At 49.5% G+C, this 21,546-nt stretch overlaps 1 protein-coding gene across 2 annotated transcripts in view; it reads right to left on the bottom strand.

Moving 5' to 3' along the window:
• Positions 1–21,546, bottom strand: part of LOC119453929 (beta-hexosaminidase subunit alpha) — a 106,240-nt gene that overhangs the window by 26,004 nt on the left and 58,690 nt on the right. The window lies entirely within an intron of this gene.

Below are 21,546 nucleotides of genomic sequence, written 5' to 3'. Positions count from 1 at the left end.
ACGAACTATAGTGCCCTGTCTAGTATCACGCAAATCAAAAGCAAACTATCATTACCAACGTTAAGTACCCGCCGTAATATTGCATTCCTGTCATTGTTCCATAAGGTCATTCACTCTGACGAATTATCACTACCCTGTTTTAATCATCAAGTCTATACATCGCGAAGATTGCACAACGCGCTCAGTTACGCCCGCCTATATGGTGCGACGCAATCATTTAATTCTTCTCCACTACCTCGCGCTATCCGTCTCTGGAACAGCTTACCAGACAACATTGCTTCACTTAGAGACCATGACGCTTTTTGTGTTCAGTTGAAAAAAAAAAACATTTTTCCACACACTGTGCTTAGTATTCTTAACGGCGCATAGTATCCTTAATTTAGCTATTGCAAGGGTACTTTTCAAACTGATGGCGTCTGTCTTTTCATACCACTGTCGCACATTTGTTGTTTTTGACTACATAATGTATAATGACGCAATTGTATGGTGACAGTGTTATATTGTGTATTGTGGCTGTAATTCGTATTATATTACTCCTGCATGAATAGTTTGCAGGTATAGTTATCTGTTAATATTCTACTGCCCTGTAATTTGTACTCTGTGGAAATCTTCATATACAATGTATTGAATTGTACTGTATGCCCCCCCCCCCTCACCCTATGCCTCTTACGGGGCCTGTGAGGTATTATCAAATAAATAAAAATAAATAATGACTTTCGTGTGTTTTTGCTGCGTTTGAAAGGAACATTATCTTCTAAAAGCAATATTTTGGAATGATGAAACATTTGCTTTAATATGAACAGCTTCTGAGACAAGGAACTGTACTGGCCGTAAATACCTTGAAACTTTAAGGTCCCACCCGCTATCATATTGCGTCGAGACAGTGAACAGACTAACAGTGTCGGTTGGATGACGAAGAGAAAGGCGAAATGGCTAAACGGACGCGAGAGCCTCGCACCTGTCGCGGCTACTTATAGTTCTTGTACCAGTTGTCACATTGTATCTAACTGTAATTTGTAAATGTATGCTAACCGCATAACGTTCTTTTTTTGTTGTTTTTTATAGGTTTTTGGTAAGCCTACCCTGCATGCCCGCTTCATCAACCACGCTTCAAAGCGGTCACCTTCTTGATTGCGCCAGCGCAGCAGCCAAAAGCCGCTGCAAAGACGGCACAACATCCACAAGCTATTGTGATTCTTTTGCACCCTCGGGGCCTGGGAACCTTTAGGACACGGATGGCACAGGTGTCGAAGACTGGATCGCCATTTACGAGCACGTCAGCGACCACAACAGGTGAGACCTCACGCTGATGTTAGCCAGCGTTATATTTAACGTCAAAGGAATGGCACGGGTGGGGTACCGCATGAAGAGGATCTTACCAGTTGGGATACTTGCAAAGCGAAGCTTCTTAAGTTGCTTGGCAGGCCATTTAGTCGTCATTAGGCCACTAAAAGGGAGCTAGCATCCGGCGTTGAGATGTCGACTGAAGCGCGCAATTTCTTTATACTAAAGGTGCTTGACCTTAGTCGAAAAGTTGACACCAAAATGACCAATCTGAAAGAGGTCTCTGACATCTGGAAGGGAATACCCGGCGATGTGCTCAATCTGCTTCTCTTCAAGGACTACCACAGTCGATGCCATTGTTGAGAAGTGTCAACGCTTCGCACAAGAGTCAGATAACAAGAACTTCATAACCGAAGAGGTCCTTCGTCTGCCAACGACGTCACCACATCATCATGCGAGCACCCGCCGACGTTTACTGAGTCTACAGCGTCAGAAGATGTCACCTGCATTGCCGACGTCAAACGAGAAGCAATCGCTCCTGCGGTCATTCTTCCAAATGTTCAGTCAGCCAACACACCCACCCTTGCGCTCATGCAAGCAGTCGTCCGCAAGTAGTTCGCGAACCTGGGATTTTCATCCCTTTGGTTTATCCCTGCAAGGAAAAGTACCCCTGCCATTGCCACCCAGAAGCCGGTCCACTCCCACGGTAACAAAGCCCGGCTGACTGCAGGACAGCAGACAATCGGCCCATGTTTCAACTGCTCTCAAGTTGTACACGTTGTCCGTCCCGGCTGTAGCCATTTGTCTTCGGCTCCAAATTGGAGCACCCGAGCTGGACCTCACCAGGAACGCCACACTCGAAGTTTGTATCCCCGCCTTGATCAACAAGTTTCTAATGCCGTAGTTACAAATTTAATATTAACCATTCAGCGTCAACAGAACGCCGTTGATCTCTTTCGCCGCAAGAACACCCGTCCTGGTCATCCTCCTCTACATGGCCTGGCACCTACTCCCCGAGAAATTAAGCCGTGCAGTTCCCGAAGGTCAGGCTGGCATGAATGACATGGCGTGAAAGTCCTGTACTCATATGCACGCGCCGAAATCTTCTGGACAGTCAAGTCAACGATGTTACCGTGAGGGCCTTCATAGACACCGGGGCCTAGATTTCAGTAATGAGCGCTGTTCTCCGTACTCATCTCATTAAAAGTATTAGTCCTCCTATTGAGCGCTCAGCATGGGTAGCTGATGGCACCACCTTGCCGTCCTTGAAATGGCACTGCCTGAGTGTGCATTTGTGGTCATTAGACCACTGTTTTGTTTTCTGTTTTCTCGCAGTGTTCTCGCGACGTGATCCCTGGCGTCGAGTTTATCTCGCCACACACAGGCCTCATCGATTACTCGACAGGTGTTTTTTTAGCGGGAACTCCCTTTCTGACCTTCACGTAGCCTCCGACGCTCCCAGCCGCCTATATTCAGAACAGTTTCTCAATTTTCCACCGCAATCCGCCGCGTACATCCAGATAAGTCGATTTCTCCTTGTATTCGATGGTGAATACGTTCATAGTGAAATATTTAGCGCGCACAATAGGCAAGGACACAGTGAAAGGGGACACACGAGCGCTTACTCACAACTGTTTATAAATACCCCAGCTATCTGCACTGAGAATTTGCAACAAGAGTCGTCAGTATAAACAGAAACCGATGAAAAACGGATTAAAAACGCCTAAAACAACATCAACGTTCTCTCGGCAAAAAAAAAAATCATTCACACTTGTCGAACCACTGTAATCTATGTCATTGTGAACTGGTATTTTTGGACACTGACATCTTGTTTTCAGATAAAAACAAACACGTGAAATAACAGAAGCGTTCTATATCAAAAAGTGTGCTAGAAATGCATAAGTCAACCATCGGTTGCAATTACTGACAAAGAATTAGCATTTTTGAATACTGGTTGAACCTTTTTAATCTGTTCTAGTCTGTTTCAATTTTTACTGCCGACTCTTGTTGCACATGCTCAGTGCAGATAGCTGGGGTATTTATGTTCTGTATTTTTCCGAAAAATAAAAAAATAAACAGTTGTGAGTAAGCATTTGTGTGTCCCCTTTAATGCGTCCTTGTCGATTGTGCGCGCTAAATATTTCACTAATAATTCGTACCAACTCGCCCAACTGTCAGTTCTGCTGCAGTGAATACGTTCTTTCTTCGGTACTCGACGTGGTCCTGACGCACTCTATCGTCCTCGTACGTGGAAGACAAATGCGTGTACAGTTTTTAAACTTTGGCCTATTTGACAAGTGCTACCAAGCGATATTACGCATACCAACATGTCGTCATTGCAGGAATGGGACATTTTTGTGTACGCAGTCGACGGCCCAGGGAGCCATTCAGACTTTCGCACCACCATCACGTTGTCATGTGCCAATGCTGAAAAAATGATATCTGCATACCTGCTCTCGCAAGCAGAAGAACTTCGCGATGTCTTTCAGTCCTGTGCCGATATCTTTGATCGAATTGCTTGTTAGATTAAAACCTAGCTATTATCCATATGATTCCGATCTGTGATGCGAATTCGATTCAGCGCCGCCTATATCGTGTTTCCGCTGCGGAGCGCGGCGTAATTCAAAACAGAAGTAGGAAAAGATGCTGTCCAAGAACGTTATCAAACCATTCTTTTGTTCATGTACATCTGCTGTCGTGCTAACGTAGAAGAAATGACAATATCTGGAAATTTTGTTTTCACTATCAACACCTCAAAAGCTTACAAAGAAGACGTTTAACTCTTACCACGTATAGACAACGCCCTTGACTGTCGTCACCGTGCCAAATATTTCTCGTCTAGTGACCTTCACTCGGGTTATCGCCAGATTAATGTTGATCCTCTGGAGCATGGCAAAAAAATCGCATTTGTAACTCTTGATGGCCCCTTTGAAGTCACGCATTTCGGTCTCTGCAATGCTCCGACCACATTGATGCGCATGACGGATTCACATCTTACTGTTTCATGTGGTCAACTTTCTTGCACTACCACGGTGATGCCATCGTTTTTGAAAAACATTTGACTCCCATCTTCAGCGCCTCTCGGCTATTCTGAGATATTCCGTAATGCCGGCCGGTAGCTGAGCTCCTCAAAATGACGTTTCGGACACCGTGAAATAACCATACTCGGCCATCTCGTCGCCACGGCCGGTGTCCATGCCAATCTTGACAAATTCCGCACCGTATATAATCTCCCATACCATTTTTAGCTAAACAGTCCAAAACTTCGTTGGGTTGTGGTCCCAGTTTCACGGTTTCATTCGGAATTTCCTTGCGCGTCCCCTCCCAGTGGTATTTCAAACAAGACGTTGTTTTACAGCGTAAGCTGTTGTGGGCTCATTCCCGCATCTGTTTCGGTTCGCGATGATGCCGCCGCCGCCGGCATTTAGCCGCCGTAACCGCTATCGCTGGAAATGCGAAAAAAAGTACGTTTTTCCCGCCGGGATCGAACCCGCATCCGCTGCGTGGGAGCCAGACACTCTACCTCTGAGCCACGCAAGCGCTTGCTATTGGCCAGTGGAAGGCAAGCGCGCATGGGCAGACGACCCGAGCCTCCTCTAGTATGGTGGTGTCATCTACGTAAGGTACCTGCAAATGCAGCGCGCGTAGGCACAGACGACGATATGCGATTTAGATGAGGCGCGCGATCAACGCGCTCCCGAGCTGCCGAGCCTGATGATGATGATGATATATTGGTATCCCCTTTGAAACGGGGCGGCGACAAATAGTCACCTAGCCTGCTTGATTTAATCAGGTATACTATACATGTGCTTTATCTACCATTTTTTTATACCTCTCATTATTCATTTTGTTTTTCAAAAATTTACCTTGTACTGCTACCTATGATTTTAAGAGATCAGGTCGTATCCATCTTTTCCCTGCTTTTTTTCCACGAGTACTCTAATCGTCTCTTGCTTATCTCTACGGCTGATCTGTTGATGTTTCCTTCCACTTTAAACCCAAGCGCTTCTGCGAGTTGCACGTTACCGACGGTTCTCGCTGGGTGGATCTCGTCGCATTCCATTAGTATGTGCTGAGTGGTCTCTGGATCTTTACTGCAACATACACATGCCTCATCTATTTCCGAATATTTGCTCCGGTATGTTTTGGTCCTTAGGCAACCTGCTCGAGCCTCAAATAGCAAGGCCCTTTGTGTTATTGTACAGATTTTCCCTTCTAATTTCTTTCTTCTCATTCTTGTAAATCTCCATTGTCCTTTTTGTTTCCATTCTTTGCATCCAATTCACGGTCTCTATTTCTCTCACTTTCCTTTTGATGACTCCTGGTTGTCTATTTACAGTTTCGATTATCCTGTACTAGGCTGCCAACTTCCTTGACCTCTTCCTCCATTCTGTGTCCACGCTTTTCACGTAGAGATACTTGTGCACTTTAGCCACCCATTTATTTTCATCCATGTTCCTGAGCCTTTCTTCAAAACTAATTTTGCTCTGTGCTTGTCTAACTTCAAAAGAGGCCCTACACATGTCACCCTGCACTGCGTCATTTGTCGTATTACCGTGTGCTCCCAAAGCCAACCGGCCTATTGATCTTTGGTTAACTTCCAAACCCGCCAATATATACGATTTTAAGCATATAATGGCATTTGCGAATGTTAGCGCTGGCACCATTACTCCTTTCCAGATTCCACGCACCACCTCATACTTATTGTGGCCCCATAGTGCTCTGTGTTTCATTATTGCTGCATTCCGCTTCCCCTTTATTTTCAGATTATCTTGGTGGTTGTTTGAGTAATTCTTTCCTTCGTTTATGTGCACGCCGAAGTACTTATATTGCTTCACTATGGGTATTACTTGCTGTTGAATTGACACCACGAAGTTACTCGTCTCTTCATTAAAGATCAGAATTCCTGATTTCTCTGTGCTAAACTTAAGGCCTATTTTTGCCGCTACATTCCCACAGATATTCGCAAGTATCTGTAAATCTTTTTTATTGTCCGCTAGTAGCACAATGTCGTCTGCGTACATCATTCCAGGGACCTTCTGTTGCACCATTTGTTCATTAGGCATGTAGGATAAATCAAAACCTAATTCGCTGTTTTCCAGTCGTCTTTCTATACCCTTGACGAAAAGCGTGAACAACAATGGTGACAGAGGGCATCCTTGCTTAAATCCTTGGTGAATTCCCACCATTTCATTTCCTTTTCTACTTCCCATACCACTTGTACTTGGTTGTCGCTATATATCTCTCTCAGCAGCTCCACGAAATCGTCATCTATGCCTTCGTATTGAAGAATATCCCACAACAATTCCCTGTCTACGTTGTCATAAGCTGCTTTAATATCTAGAAATGCTATCCATAAAGGTCTTTTCTGAGCTACTGAAGTCTCTATGCACTGAGTTAGTGCAAACATATTATCCTCTAAGCGTTTGCCTGGCCTGAACCCATTCTGTAGTTCCCCGAATACATCGTTTTTCTACACCCACTTCGACAGTTCTAATTTTATGGCTTGCATTGCCATTCTATATATCACCGACGTTACTGTAACTGGCCTGTACGAGCTCGTCTTATCCTTATCTCCTTTGCCTTTGTAGATGAGATTCATCTTGCTTTCACGCCATCCAACGGGAATTTTCTTGTTCTAATCACTTGCTGTATAGCATTATTCAGCAGTGCCTTGCTTTTTGGACCGAGGTGTTTGATTAGCTGTATTGGGATGTCATCGGGTCGTGCTGCCGTGTTGTTAGGGACATTTTCTGCTGCCTTTTTCCAATAAAAGCTTTCTATGCTAAATTTCGATCTCTCTGGCCTCTCTGCTGTTGCTGGATTAGTTGTCTGAACTACGCTTTTTGTCGTGCCGAAGTTATGCCTGATAACGTCTGTGATGTACCGCAGCGCATCGTCTCCTTCGTAGATGTTACCGTGTTCATCCCTTATAGCCGTTTGCGAGTTTTTAGTTGGAGCTCCGAGTGCTTTTATATGACTCCAGAATCTTTTTGGAGCGCCTTTGTCTCTTTTGTGAATGTTATGCACCCAACGTTCACTTGCGCATTTAATTTCTGTTGCACGAGCTCACTCGCAACCCTTTTCTCGGTATGTATTCCATCTAAGGAGCACCTCTTCTTCTTGTAATCCCAACTTTTTGGCTTCTCGATGAGCCTTAGAGGCCTCTTTACGCTCTTTAGGCTCACGCGGACGCTCTTCTTACCGAGGAACTGTCCGCGTGGGTCGACCCTGGGTTGCAGTCCTCGTGAGTTGCGGCCGGACATCGCAGTGGTGTCCTCAACGCAGTCAGGCGCCGCACACGGTAGCGCCACCGTGTGCCGGCGACGGTTCCTGCAGCAGCAACCGTGCCACCTCTGCCTCGGCTCGCCTCGGTGATCGTACCGCGGCCACGACAAGTGAGTCGTCACGACCCAAACCGTGAGATGGTTTTATTGCGATAGCAATTATATGGACACTTCAACGGGATTTCTGCCGTCGGCGTCGTCGTCGCCGTCGCCGTCGCCGTCAGGTTCCGTATAGATTTCAAGGGCGATAAAATCGTCGCCGTGTGCCGTACGAGTAAAAGCGCGCGGGGGACGCGCGCTATCACGGAGAGCCAACGCACGGCGGAAAGCAAACGCGATTGTCGCCCAAAAGGCCGTGGGGGTATGGGGGAGAGGGAGGCGGGGCGACGCTGTGCTACGGCACCAAATGCTTATCTTGCAACCCAGCGCAAGGAGAACTGGCAACGCAATCTCCCACGCGAAAGCAAAAAAGAAAAAAAGAAAAGCGGGGAGGCAGCGCGGGAGGGACGGGGGGACCAGCTTCTAATCTGCCAACAAATACGCTTGCACTGGCTGTGGTAGCCGTCGCCCGCACCGTCTCTTTATCTCCACCACGGCCGGGCTCGACTGGCGCGCGCACTCGCTTCTTAAGAAGCGAGCGAGCGCGCGCGCCAGTCGAGCCCGGCCGTGTCTCCACATGGCTCTGACCTTTATGCGCTGTCTATTCGCCGCTCAGTTTCCGTTGAAGCGATAGACCGCACGATTCTTCGCCCGCTGCAGCGGCCGCGCCAGCGTTTTTGACAGTCGTTGTCTGCGGTCATTCAGTGTGATCTATTCATGTTTGCTTGTGCGCGATGACACCACGCTTGTCAATTCAGTTAGAAAGCGAATGTGTCGAAGTTTATGCGGCCGATAAAAGTACTCTACTATCCCTACTCCGAATAGCTCTCTACCAATTTGCTATCGCAATAGATGCTTCGCCTTTCGGGCGAAACTGCGACATTTTTTGGAACTCTTGACGCGCCGAACGGTGGTGTAGGATTGACCATCGCGTACATCAGTGTGCGCGTGAAACTTCTCTGTGATATTGTTTTGTTTTCTTTTTATTTCCTTTCCTTCCCCATCGTGTGTTTTAAAGAAAAAAAACATTTTTTTTGCCTACTAGCGTTTCTTGCGCATCTTTTCTCGTCTTAAGACACACAAACAAGTGACGAACGTCCATAATCATCACAATTTCTGGCGTCCGCGAACCAGACGAAGCTCTGTCTCTATCTTAGAGCCTCAGGTTGTTTGTGTGCAGCAGACGAGAATGGACGAGAATAGAAAGCTACTGGAGCTAGGGAAGGAGATGGGGTTCAGGGGAGAAGGCGTTAGTGGCATGGGTGAGCGCTGAGCAGAAGGAAATGAGGGACCAAAGAGCGAAAGAACGAGAAGAGGCACGCATAACAGCACATGCAGAGCGGGAGCTAGCTCGCATGGAGGCTGAACGAGCCCTCTTTGAGAAGTGACGTCGGGCTGCAGAGGCGTAGCGTCCGAATATGAGTTCTGTAGGCGACGGCACAGGTGGTGGTCAGAGTTTTCGCAGCCCGCACAAGACTGATTCCGCCCTATAATGAGGGTAGGGATGAATTGGATGCGTACATAGAGATTTGACACCGTGGCCACAAGCCGAGGTTGGCCAACAGACAACTGGGCCTTGTCGCTAAGTTTGTGTCTCACGGGAGAAGTATTAATGGTGGTAGGACGCATGTCTACGGCTACGCAAAGCTGAAGCAGACGCTGCTACAGCAGTTCCGTTACACAGGAGAGGGATACCGCGTCAAGTTTCGAGATGCCCGGCCCGAAAATGCTGGGACAAGACGACAGTTCGCAGGGCACCTCTTGGGATACTCCGACCATTGGCAAGAGCTAGCGAAGACGTCGAAGACATATGAAGCACTACGAGACAAGATGGTTTCCGAACAGTTTATAAGACGGTGCGACGAGAAGTTGGCTATCTTTCTGAAGGAAAGAGGATGTCGTAATCTGGACACGCTGGCAACGACGGCACAGCAGTACTTGGAAGCCCAGGGAATCGTGAATCTCGCTAAGGGTAAAGAAGAAAACGGAAGTCTATGATCGCTGGTAAAGTGGGCACTACAAACGAAAGCAAAGAAAAACTGCTTTGCTTTCTGTGCAACAGGCAGGGCCACAGAGCTGCGGATTGCTGGACCAAATCCCGAGCACCGAAGTCGCCACAGTGCTGGATGTGCAAGAAGACAAGACACAGATCGGATAGCTGCCCCGCTGACTCTGAAAAACGAGGGGAAGCATCATGCTCTCTCTTAGGATCCGAGAAAGCGCCGCATGAAGAGTTAGTAGAACCTGGACATGAAAAGAAAAGCGTAATCCAGAGTCATGACATTTGCGACTGTACACAAAGCAATGTGACTTGTGATGGCGGGTCGAAGCAGATGCCGACAGCAAAGGGCTACCTGGAAGCAAAATAAGTTACCATAGGACGGGATACCGGATGCAATACAGTTGTGGTGAAACCATCGTTGGTTGCCGACTCCAAACTGACTGGTAGCATCCGCACTATCCGCTTATTGGAGCAGTCTACAAAGAGTTTACCGGAAGCAGAAGTATGTATTGATTCTCCACTCTTCAAGGGACAGGTTCGTGCTGTTTGCATGGAGAACCCGTTATATGAAGTTGTGCTAGGCAACGTTACAGGACTACTTTCAGGTACACCCCATATCCCGAAGCCGGCACAGCGACTTCGGTTCGCACTGGTCCGCACGGATCAGGTTACCCATCAAGCCAAAATTGAACGCATAACTTCACCGAATAGAGGACAGAAAGATAATGTGTCAGCAGCTGTAGGAAAATAAGACAAGCAACAAAGAGAACTATCAGTTCCATGGATTAACCCATTGGACATCAGGCCGAAAGAGCTGCGGAAATTACAGAGCACCGATCCCACGCTAGAAACTTGTTTCGCAGCGTTGGGGAAGAAAACCACATCCAAGAAATCAGCAGTTACAGAGTTTGTGCTGATACGTGATGTTCTCTTCCGGCGATACCACACTGTAGAACGGCGAGACTTGGAGCAACTTGTGGTCCCCAAGGATCTCCGGAGCACAGTGATGAAAATGGAACATGAAGGTCTTCTGTCTGGTCATCAGTAGCAAAGAAGTACTACAGACGATGTCCTTGAATTTTATTGGCCTGATGTACAGGCGGATGTTACACGTTTTGTAGTCTTGTGACATATGTCAAAGGACAGTACCAAAACACCTCGTTGGTCAAATCCCTTTGGGGAATATGTCCATCATTGACACACCATTTCAACGGGTCGCCGTCGACATTATTGGCCCCCTGTTCCCAACTTCAGCTAAGGGAAACTGCTTTCCTTTCCGTTCCACTGTAGAACGGCGCGACTTGGAGCAACTTGTGGTCCCCAAGGATCTCCAGAACGCAGTGATGAAAATGGCACATGGAGGTCTTCTGTCTGGTCATCAGGGGCAAAGAAGGACTGCAGACTGTGTGCTTCAAGAATTGTATTCGCCTGGTGTACAGGCGGATGTCACACGTTTTGTAAAGTCTTGTGACATATGTCAAAGAACAGTACCAAAACACCTTGCTGATCGAATCCCTTTGAGGAATATGCCCATCATTGACACACCATTTCAACGGGTCGCCGTCGACATTATTGGCCCCCTGTCCCCAACTTCAGCTAAGGGAAACAGGTACGTGCTAACGATGGTGGACTTTGCTACGCGTTATCCGGGCGCTGTAGCACTGCCAAGCATTGAGACCGAGCGGGTGGCAGAAGCGCTGTTAGCAATGTTTTCCCGGGTTGGAGTCCAACGAGAAATAGTGAGCGACCGTGGAAAGTCGTTCACATCCAACCTTATGCAAGAACTCGGGCGACTACTTTCATTTCGCCAACTTCCTACAACTCCCTATCATCCCATTGCAAACGGACTGGTGGAAAGGTTCAATGGAACTCTCAAACAAATGGTCCGCCGCATGTGCCAAGAATGCCCTAAACAATGGGATAGATACCTGGCACCCTTGCATTTCGCATACCCTGAAGTTCCCCAAGCAAGCCTTGGATTCTCACCATTCGAACTAATTTCCGGTCGATTCGTCTGGGGACCGATTTTCATTCTGAAGGAACTGTGGACAGGCGATAACGTCGATGCCGAAACGAAGACAACTTATGAATACGTTGTAAAGCTCCAGGAGCGCCTGCAAAACACCTGCAAGGTAGCCCATGAAGAACTACAGATGGCAAAAGTTACACAAAAGAAGCATTATGATAAAAAAACAAGAGTTCGACAACTATCGACAGCTGACAAAGTATTAATGCTCCTACCATCAGATAGGAACAAGCTGATTCTGACAGGGATGGAACATTTCACAGTCGTCGAAAAACGTAATGACTATGGCTATTTGATAGACCTCGGAGGTCAAATGAGCCTATTTCATATCAACCTCCTAAAGAAATATGAGGAAAGAGAGTCCACGGCTGACGTCCTGCAACACGCCGCAGTTGTTGTTCAGACGGACACCGCACAAGAGAAAGAAATACCTTTTGTTGGCCTACACAAACGGGAAACAACCAAGAAGCGAGGTCACAACAAGGTGACGTGGGAAGAATGTTAGCAACAAGTTTTTTAAACGTTGCGACGCCTGCTATCGTCTAGTCCTATTTCACGATTACCGGACTTACAAGAGGCCTTCATATTACGCACGGACGCATCTTCGTCCAGTATTGGTGCCGTCTTATTGCAGCATCACGACGGGGTGCTACAACCAGTAGCCTATGTGAGCCGTAAACTCCTCGCACAGGAAACCCGCTACTCAACTATCGAGATAGAAGCCCTGGCAGTTGTGTGGGCTATTCAAAAGTTTCATGTGTATCTCATCGGCAAACGTTTCGTGCTGCAAACTGACACCAGCCTCTCGCTTACGTAAACTCTGCCAAACATATGAATAGCCCAGTGCTCCGCTAGAGTCTCTTGCTAACAGAATACAACTTCGTGTTTGAATACATTAAGGGCGCCGAAAACATAGGTGCCGACTACCTCAGCCTCGTTTGACTTCGGGACTTCTCATCCTTTTCGTTTCATCGTTTACAAATGAACTCATGTGTGTATTTTTTCTAAAAGTTGTTTTTTAACAACTGTCTTGAGCAGGGGATATTGTGGGGAAAGGGCACAATATTCCTTTTTTATAATTTTTTACGTGTACGCCGCGACTTGTGTACTCTATAGAAGTGCATACTGAAGAAATCGCATACTGAAGTTAAGAAGGCGAGCTGAGGGCAGGTGGCACGGGAGCTGGAAGGAAAAAGGAACACAACGAAAAAAAAAAAGAAATGCTACGTGGAGAACGTGCGGAGGAGCTCGAGCGGCGAAGCCACGGTGGCAGCAGATCGGGTGCGACGCTCGGGAAGAAGAGCTCGGGGCGTTGTTCCTGCTGCGGCCGAGGGAACAAGGTGTGCCTATCCGGGCCAGATGCTGAGGACGAGGCCTGCGGAGCGGCGCCGGCCAGGGCGCAGTTGCTGAGGGCCGTTCTTGGTCTAGGCCTACCGAGGAGCTGTCCGCGTGGGTTGACCCTGGGTTGCGGTCCTTGTGAGTTGTGACCGGACATCGCAGTGGTGTCCTCAACGTAGTCAGGCGCTGCACATGGTAGCGCAGCCGTGTGCCGGCGACGGTTCCAGCAGCAGCAACCGTACCACCTCTGCCTCGGCTCGCCTCGGTGATCGTACCGCGGCCACGACAAGCGAGTCGTCAGGACCCAAACCGTGAGATGGTTTTTTAGAACTCTTGACGCGCCGAACGGTGTTGTAGGACTGAGCCTCGCGTACATCAGTGTGCGCGTGAAACTTCTCTGTGATATTGTTTTGTTTTCTTTTCATTTCCTTTCCTGGCCCATTGTGTGTTTGAAAGAAAAAAAAATTTGCCTACTAGCGTTTCTTGTGCTTCTTTTCTCGTCTTAAGACGCACAGACAAGTGACGAACGTCCATAATCATCACACTAGGCCTTGATTTTTGAAACTGAGTGGTGCCACTGTCGAGTGCGGGACTGGAGAAATTAATGTAGGTACGAGCTTTTCAGCTGCCTTTATGGAGAGCCCGCCGTACCACGAAAGTGTGCTTTGTGTATTCAGGGGTACAGTTGTGCCTCCGTTATCTGCAACCTGTGTTTCAGTCTCCTGTTTCCCTACCACCGACAGAACGTTTGACGCTACCGTCGAACCCGTTCGGCTGAGCTGCATCAAGAGGAATGTTCTGATACCGCATCAATTGTTCACGGATGCACTAGCTTATGGACTGTAAACTGGTCCAGTGAACCTGCAATACTACCACAGGGCCGGAAGCTTGCCGCCTACCATGAAGATCAAGTGCTGTCACTCGCTATTCTTACAGAGGCCCCTGATTCTTCGAATGAACGCCATTTCATTAATGCATGCCCTGCTGTGGACTCCTCCATTCTAGCTATAGTGAACAAGTCGCTCAGCACTAAACAGCGTCATGAAGTGGCGAATATTCTGCGAAAACATGCCGCACTGTTTGACTTTTCGCAGCAAGAGGGGCCACCATCGTTTCCGTCCTTCACGTATACACCATCGCATAGATACGGGATCTGCCCAGCCTTTGCGACAGAAGCCGTACAGAATTTCACCATCAGAACGCAAGGTGATCAACGACCAAGTCTGCGAAGTGCTAAAAAAGAATGTAATCTAAGGATCATGCAGTCCGTGGGCACCGCCAGTGATTCTCGTTAAAAAAAAAGATGGGGCATGGCGATTTTGTGTAGACTACCGGAATCTCAACACCATCACTAAAAAGTACGTGTGTCCTCTTCCAAATATCGATGATGCCATCGACTGCCTTTCATCAGCATCAGCATCGTCCTCCTCGCTTCCCGGTGCTGTCTCAGCAGCAGCAGGCCAGTCAAGTGTAGTCACCCTCGAAAGCATTTATACTACGATGCAACTGATGCTTTACCAGATGGGCGAATTAAACATTAAGGTCAAGGAGAACACACTAAGCAGTGAAGACGTTGAAAGAAGAATACGTAAGGTTGAGTTTGGCTCGCGCAAGCGAGTTGACGACGAAAACAACAACACACGCATCAAGGCGTACAGGCACATAAACAATACGGGTGACGTCAGCGACGCCGACAACTGCGACGGCGGCGGCATGAACGTCCGCAATGGCTAACACCACACGCAGCGCCCACGAACACCTCGAGATCTGGCAGCGGGATTGTCGCTCTTTCAACAAGAAGGCAAGTTCGCTCCAGCTCTTCATCCAAAATCACCCATACCCCCCCCCCCCCCCCCCGACGTTATCTGCCTTCAAGAGGTCGGGAACCAGCCCATTAAGCTACGGGGTTACTACGTAATGAAACACGTGGGAGCACCAAAGGTTGCGCTTTTAGTTCACAAAACGGAGACGGCCGTGGGACACCATTATCAACATCATGACATTAATTACGTGCTAGTAGAAGTCCTCCCGCAGAAGAGGGGTAGACGTAGCACTTTCATTTTGAATTTGTACAGTCCGCCGAGGGCTCAAAAGGACGACTTCCGCAACATCATTCACGACAGCGCGAGAGCCGCTGGCTGCAACCAGCTGGTAGTGTTGGGAGATATGAACGCTAGACACACGGCTTGGGGGCTACCAACAAGACACGCAGAAGGGGAGGTCGCTCATCGATGCGGTTGACCAAACGGGCCTCGAATTGATAACCAACCTCCTCCAACCAACCCGAGTAGGCAACAGTGTTAGTCGGGACACGTTTCCGGACCTGTCATTTGTCAAAACGTAAGGGAATACTCATGGACGCACCTGGGCGAAACAGTGGGCAGCGATCACTACATCCTCAGCATCTCGGTGTCCACCCCGAAACTCAAGAGAACAATTGGTGAAATTAGGCCCACGGACTGGGAGGCGTACAGGCAGCATTCCCCACCCGAAAGCGGTATAACGGACATAGGGGAATGGATGCAGCACCTCCGAGACGCCCACATCCAAACCACCAAAACCATCCAGCGCACGGTCGAGACGCCCGAAGTTGACCGCCGGCTCTTACACCTGTGGGAAGCCCAGTGAGGGCCTCAACAAACGGTGGAAGCGACAGCGGTTAAACCGGAAACTCCGTCTACGAATCGCGCATATAACAGAAGAAGCCAGAGCTTACGCGACCGAGCTGACGCAGAAAAATTGGATCCAGTTTTGCACCTCGCTCAAGGGTACTCTGAGCACGGCGAAGACGTGGGCCATCCTGCGTTGCCTGATCGAGCCCGACAAGGCTAAATCGACGACCAGTCGGACGCTTCAATAAATCGCTCACAAATTCCCCGGGAATGACCAGGATCTGATTGACACCCTAAAAGGCAGATACCTGGGTAGCGACCCCATACGACCCTGCCTCCTAAAATACGAAGGGGAACCAAGACCAGAACTGGACGCTCCGATCACGGAGGAAGAGGTGTATGCCGCGGCACGAGCCTCACAGCGCAACACTGCTCCCGGGGCCGACAAAATCACCAATTCCATGATTATAAACCTGAGCCCGAAGCACATCCTGGACTTGACCGAATACCTAAACGAGGAACTCTGGAGCAAGGGCCACGTACCGAACGAGTGGAAACACGCGGAAGTCGTGAGCATTCCCAAACCAGGCAAGAAGCCCGCGATCGATGCTCTACGTCCCATCTCGCTGACCGTGCCTCGGCAAGCTGTACGAGAGGGTCATCGGAGCCAGCCTCCAACATTACATAGAGGACGGTGACCTCTTCCCGCACACCATGCTTGGCTTCAGGCCGGGACTATCTGCGCATGATGCTTTCCTAATCCTGAGGGAAGAAGTTCTCAAGGGCATCCCGAAGGGAGGAGAACACCTCCTGCTCGCCCTCGACCTGAAACGGGCCTTCGATAACATCTCTCACGAGGCCATTCTCAAGGGACTGAACGACATCAGCTGCGGAGAGCGCATCTTTAATTACGTCAGATCGTTCCTGACGGGCCGGACGGCAACCATCGGAATAGGCCAGACTCAATCAGATACGATCGACGTGCCGAACAAAGGAACGCCTCAAGGGGCGATAGTCTCCCCGATTCTCTTCAACATCGCGATGCTAGCACTGACCAAAGAGCTGCGGAAGATCCCAGACCTAGGTTACGCCTTATACGTAGACGACATCACGCTCTGGGCCACAAAGGGCTACCTCGCGCAAAAGGAGGCAACCCTTCAGGAGGCCGCGACGGCCTCCTGAAGGGTCGGCAGCGATTTGCGGCAGCGAGAGGGATGCATTGCGCGCCCGAGAAGTCCGAGTTGATCCGGGTGCATGGAGGAGGAATCTACAAGCCACCCGGCCCTATCGAACTCTATCTAGAGGACCACAAGATCACGGAAAGCAAAAAGACTAGGATACTGGGTTTTTGGATCCAGAGCAACTTGAAAGCCACCCACACCATCCAAACCCTAAGGTCCACCACCAACCAGATCTCGCGGATTATCAAACGAATAACAAGAAGCCGCAAGGGCATGCGAGAAGAGGACACGCTCCACCTCGTACAGGCTCTGGTGATCAGCAGAGTAACGTTTAGCATGCCGTATCACTACGACTCGCTAAACAAACGCGACCATGAACAAGTCGATGCCATCATCAGAGGCGCGTACAAAACGGCCCTGGGTCTCCCTGTTACCACCTCAAACGAGAAGTTAGCGGCTCTCGGGATCCACAACACCTTCGCTGAGCTGTCGGACGCGGTTATGGCTTCGCAAAAAGCCAGACTACAGAACACGGCGGCGGGCAGAGCCATCCTCCACCGGGCCGGCACGGCAACGGAGCTTCGTGCCCTCGATGGGCAACGATCACTCCCGCCCGAGGTCAGAAGCAAGATCACGGCGAACCCCATACCAAAGCACATGAGTCATGAACTGCACGAAGGACGACGCAAGGCGCGGGTCGACAGACAGAGCCGACAATTCAAGGGTGACTCGAACGCAACGTACGTGGACGTGGCGGCGTACCCTGCAGGGGGCCTCTTCGCGGTAGCTGCCGTGAACGGGAGAGACAACTCCGTAACCCTCGCGGCCTCCGTCAGGGCAGAGACCCCAGCTGCGGCTGAGACCATAGCCGTGGCGCTAGTAATAAAGCAACATGACAGGGTGGGCAGGGAAGTTCATGTCGTTACCGACTCGCAACAGGCCTGCCGCAACTTTACTAACCGACGAACACCGGTGCTGGCGGCTAAAATTCTAGGCCCAAGGCTGCAAGAATCCCATCAAATCCCGTGGACGCCGGGTCACGCGGGACTGGAGGGGAACGAAAGGGCGAACGCCTTAGCTCGAGCGCTAATTAACCGAGCGGGGCAAAACCAATCGTCTGATCAATCCCCACCCTTTACCCTTGTGCCCCTGTCATCAAATTACTGCGACCGACTCGAGATCCAGCGACTCAACCGCAGGATTTATCCTCCCTCTCACAAAAAGCTCAGCACTGAAGAGGCAATAGGCCTCAGACTTATCCAAATAAACACATTCCCAAACCTACACAGATACAGCAAAATATACCCACAAACATATCGCGGCATCTGCCCCTGGTGCGGCGACACACGCCTTACGCTCTTTCACATCTCGTGGGGGTGCGGGGGCAAACCTGAACATTTAAAGACGCCTAACACGTCATTTGAGCAGTGGGAGGTACAGCTGACCGGCGATACCCTGGCGGGACAAGGAAGCTCTCGTCCAGCAAGTACGTCGAGCAGCCATGGCCAGTGGAGTCCTGGAATGAGGACACCACCCACTCGTCCTCAAGATCAACTCGATGGTCTAAATAAATGTTTTTCTCTGTCTCTCTTTCTCTCTGCATCTTACTTTTTGTCTCGCGACTTGAGGTCGGGGTGCTGACAAATTCCTATGCACAAGGCAGACAAGGAGAAAACAGAATTTGTAAAACCAGACGGACTTTTTGAATTTATTGTGATGCCGTTCGGGGGTTGTGTAATGCACCTGCCACTTTCGCACGCTTCATGGACAACATCCTGCATGGTTTGAAGTGGGAAGTGTGCATGTGCTACCTAGACGATGTAGTTAATGATTTTCAGGTGCACGTTCAGTGAACACAACGCACGTCTCGATCTTGTGCTAGACTGCTTGGGAAGAGCAGGTTCGGTGCTCAACTCGAAGAAATGCCATTTTGGAGAGCGCCAAACGCTGGTTTTGGGCCATCTAGTGGACAAGGATGGCATACGGCCCGATCCAGCGAAGACTGCTGCTGTCGAATCGTTCAAACAACCTGGCTCTGTAAAATAGCTACGCAGTTTCCTGGGCCTTTCTCGTATTTCCGCGGGTTTATTCGTGGATTTGCCAACATCACGTATCCGCTGACATGCCTCCTTCAGAAGGGCGTTCCTTTTGAATGGACCCCTGAATGCGAGGCCAGTTTTCGGGAGCTGAAGTTGCCTCTGACGTCCCATCCCATTCTCCGACACTTCGACCATGCGGCTCCCACAGAAGTTCATACGGACGCCAGCGGTATTGGCATCGGCGCAGTCCTTGTTCAACGCGTCGACGCCAAAGAACACGTCGTTCCCTATGCGAGTCGCTCCTTAAGCAAGTCCGAGCGCAACTACAGTGTCACAGAGCAAGAATGTCTCGCAGTGATTTTCGCTGTACAGCGCTTACGGTCATACCTGTACGGACGCCCCTTCATCGTGGTGACAGACCATCATTCTTTACTGGCTGGTTAATCTCCATGATCCGTCAGGTCGGCTTGCGCGTTGGACACTTCGTTTACAAGAGTACGATTTTACCGTTTCTTATAAAAGCGGCCGACGGGACGCCGACATTGACCGCCTCTCGCGCCTTCCGCTTCCGACGACGGACTGCGACGCGGGCAATTTCAATCGCTATATCGCATCGTTGGAGCCAGGATTTCCTGATATTATTACCTTCAAGATCGAGCAGCAAAAGGACAGAACTTAGAGCCAGTGCTCACCACTGTCAGGAAATCAGCACCATCCACTCGTTTCTGCGTTCGTGACGGGGTACTGTACAAAAAGAACTATTCTTCTACAGGCCCACGAATCTCCTGGTGGTCCCGGAGAGTCTCCGTGTTTCCGTATTGCGCGCTATGCATGACGATCCAACTTCTGGTCATTTGGGATCTGCGCGAACGCTCTACCGCGCGCAAGAAAGGTTCTACTGGCCTAAAATACATCAGACAATCGACCAGTACGTGTGCAGCTGCAACGAGTTCCAACGTCACAAGCATCCGCCAAGCGCTCCACCTGGTCGACTACATCCAGTGCCACCCCCAAGCACTCCTTTCGAGGAAGTCAGAATCGACCTTCTCGGTCCATTCCCGCGGTCGTGTGTACCGGTCACTTGACACGCTACTGTGAGACAGCTCCTATACCATCGGCAAGTGCCTCTGAAGTGTGTATTTTTCTGCAGCGTTTCGTCATTCTCCGACATGGACCTCAGCGATCATCAGCGATCATGGGCGCCAGTTCACTGCAGACGTGGTTGAAGAGATGCTCCGTCTATGTGCTTCAAGTTTTCGGCATTCCACTCCGTATCATCCATAAACAAATGGCCTTACGTTCCGGAACGCACCAACAGAACCCTCACTAACATGCTGTCCATGTATGTCGCGTCTGATCATAAGAACTCGGACAGCGTGCTACCGTTCGTTACGTACGCATTCAATACCTCACAACACGAAACTATGGGCTATAGTCCTGTCTTTCTTCTTTATGCTTGTCCACCGCGTTATAGATAGTTTGCACATACATCATCGCGGACGCCATCTTTAGGTACCAGCAAGTCGAGAAGCGGCGTAATCAAGAAACATGACAGCATTACAGCACGACAGGCGCGTCTTGCGTCGAACTTCAAAGCGATAACAGTGATAAACCTGTGCAAAACAGTCAACGTCACAGCGATAACAGCGATAAACCTGTGAAAAACAGTCGCCGTCAAAAAGTAAAACAGAGTGCGCGTGATAAGACGGTGCACTGACGTCATCGTAGCCGCCATCTTTAGGTACTAGAACGGTGGGAGCTGCCTCCGTGACGTCACATGAAAACTATCTATACGTTGCACACTATCTTCCCGTTTTCAAGCCACGATAACCTTTGTTTATCCGAGACCACCTCTCTTGCTGAAGAGGCCCGATGACTTGCTTCTTTGCGCACGCTATTTTCACAAGGCCGCTCGAAGGCACGCTACGACCGCCGACGCCGACACGTGATATATGACCCTAGTGACTTCGTGTGGCTGTGGAAACCAACAAGAAACATGGGTTATGTGAAAAGCTACTGACCCACTCTGTGCGGCCTTATGTTATCACGGATCGTATAAGCGAATTGACCTACCGTATAGCACGCCTTACATCGCCGACGGTCAGCAAGGGTGAAATTACGCATGTCGCCCGTTTAAAGCCTTTGGTCTCTCGACAGCCTGTTTGACTTACCCGTTGGGCTTCGTCTGCGCGGAGGGAAATGTGACACTCTTACGTGCGTTCGAGGTTTACGCCTTAACAGAATGTGGGGCATGCAAGACGGGTGAAGAGAAAGACGACGTGCGGCTGGCTAGCTCAATCTCGACAGGCACTCAGCTGATCAAGGCCGTCGCGAATAACTCTGCCTGGCTGGCTGTTCAATAAAAGCCTTTCGCAGGCGTAACAATATTATCGAGCAAGAGAGTGCAGGGCTGATGTGTGGCCCACTCCTTCGAATTTCCATAATGCAGTTTTCATGTCATGGTTACTGTTTTAAGTCGGTTGAGTGAGCCTGCGAAGGTCACCATTAGGGGCCGCCAGTGCGGAATATGCGAACAAGCGTATGCGTCAGCATATTCAAGTGTAGTTCGGTGGTGGGCGCTGTCACAATGCGCTGTGAAACTGTGTAGCCAGTGCGGATTCAGTGTCACGTGCAAAACGTAAAAGTAATACACAAGACTTGATCATAAATGCAGCGCC

This window comes from Dermacentor silvarum, chromosome 5 (assembly GCF_013339745.2).
Source record: "Dermacentor silvarum isolate Dsil-2018 chromosome 5, BIME_Dsil_1.4, whole genome shotgun sequence".
Lineage (NCBI taxonomy): Eukaryota > Metazoa > Arthropoda > Arachnida > Ixodida > Ixodidae > Dermacentor > Dermacentor silvarum.
This window is presented reverse-complemented; position numbering and strand designations above follow the sequence as displayed.